This window comes from Protopterus annectens, chromosome 3.part0 (genome assembly GCF_019279795.1).
Source record: "Protopterus annectens isolate FY-2018-M chromosome 3.part0, PAN1.0, whole genome shotgun sequence".
In the NCBI taxonomy this organism is placed as follows: domain Eukaryota; kingdom Metazoa; phylum Chordata; order Ceratodontiformes; family Protopteridae; genus Protopterus; species Protopterus annectens.
Window position 1 is genome coordinate 1,105,628,428 of NC_056731.1, and position 1,699 is coordinate 1,105,630,126.

At 38.2% G+C, this 1,699-nt stretch overlaps 1 non-coding gene across 1 annotated transcript; it reads right to left on the reverse strand.

The window, feature by feature from the left end:
• Nucleotides 1-204: 204 nt before the first annotated feature.
• Nucleotides 205-368, reverse strand: LOC122797373. The gene has a single exon (XR_006364095.1). It is a non-coding gene; the product is annotated as a U1 spliceosomal RNA (small nuclear RNA).
• Nucleotides 369-1,699: the final 1,331 nt, after the last annotated feature.

Sequence of the window (1,699 nt, forward strand, 5' to 3'; positions counted from 1 at the left end):
TTAACTTGCCCGACTTCTCAATAGCTTCTGTAAAGGTTTTCTTTATTTTCTTTTTTTTAATCAGAAATAAATGTTCTCTTTTGGCAAAACATCTAAATAATGGCACTGATAAGCTTCTTTTCCTCTCTTGTGAAAAAGCACAAAATAAAGTTAACAAATGATTATACAACTACCTTTCATAAATGTCTTCCTTAACCAGTTAATCAGGGGACAGCGCGAACGCAGTCCCCCACTACCATAAATTATGCAGTTGAGTTTCCCGCATTTGGGGAAATCACAGGGGTCAACCCCTCCGAAGTGCAATGGAGGAGCCTCACTCTGGGAGAACCACCTTCTTGATCGTGGTCTCTCCCCTGCCAGGTAAGTATGAGTTGTTTGTTTATATCATGGCAGATCTACATCTGTAACTTACTTTACAAACATGGTGCTACTTCTAATTTCTTCATCTTTTCGTAAATATTATTTGATCACATCACACATTTGTATGACAACAAGCAGAGTTCAGAAGTCTAGTATTATCCAGTAAATAAATAAATTCTGGTATACTACCATTTCCATGGAGCAGTTCTTTCTTAAAATCTGCATCGCTTGATGTCACATGCTTACAGAAACATGAGCCCACAGTAGGCTGTCCTGTTTGTGTCGTCTAGCAAACAGAGAGAGAGAGAGAGAGTTACTAGCAGGAGACACAGGCAAGCTCACAGGCATCATGGCCTATCAGGTTTTCAGTAAGAATGATTTGCATACCACATTTCAGTCCCCAGCCCTTTTGTTTACTTCTTCAGGGGAAGTGTTTCACTGGAAGGAGGGAAGGAGACTGACTGGCTAAAAAAGATGATACAGTGAGTCAGCCATGTGTGTTCTGCTTACACATGAACTGCTTTATATGAACCACAAAGTCATTTCTAAAATGAGGAAATGGATGCACACCCACATTAACTACACCATGACTTTCTGTCAATATTTAGTCTTTTTCCTAGCAAGATCTGTATTTTATGGCAAACAGACACAGTTACATTCACTAAATACTACTCCACATTAGATAGAAACTTATTTCTCAGAAAATGTATCAATCCATGTCCTTTTTTTCCTCTCAACTTTCACTGTGAATACTGCCAGTACGACTATATGCTTCATATTTAAAACATTTAAAATCCGACCCTGATCTGAGGCATTTATAAATGGCAGTTTTTTTTTAACCTCAGTTTGAAAGCAGTACACAAAATCCTTGTCAACACTGTTCTACTTATCCAACGTTGCTTGCAAGCCATATCAGCCCACTAACTCTCAATGGTTTCTTTCCATGGGAAGCCTTACCAGTAAACTCAGTTCTGTGCCTTTTGAAAGTCTGAGTATTTTAAGTGAAATCCAGGGAACTGCAATACTTTTAAAGTGTGCTTAAGAGGAATATGTACTACATTCAAAGTTGCTGTATCATGCACTAGTTCCCTTTCAGTAAAGGTACAGTGATCTTGGAATTAAAACCAGCAGCCCTCAGGCAAGGGTGCAGGATTCCCCTTTATAAACACTTTCCCTTTTATATTTAAATATTTCAGTTTAATTATATATGAATTGGGACTTGCAGTATTAGGTTTTGCTCTTCTGAAAAAAAGCAGACAGTTTGCTCTGTCATATAGAAAGCAAATGAAGATTGAGGGAATCATACTGTGGATTACAGGGTGAAAGTGCAAAGTGTGTC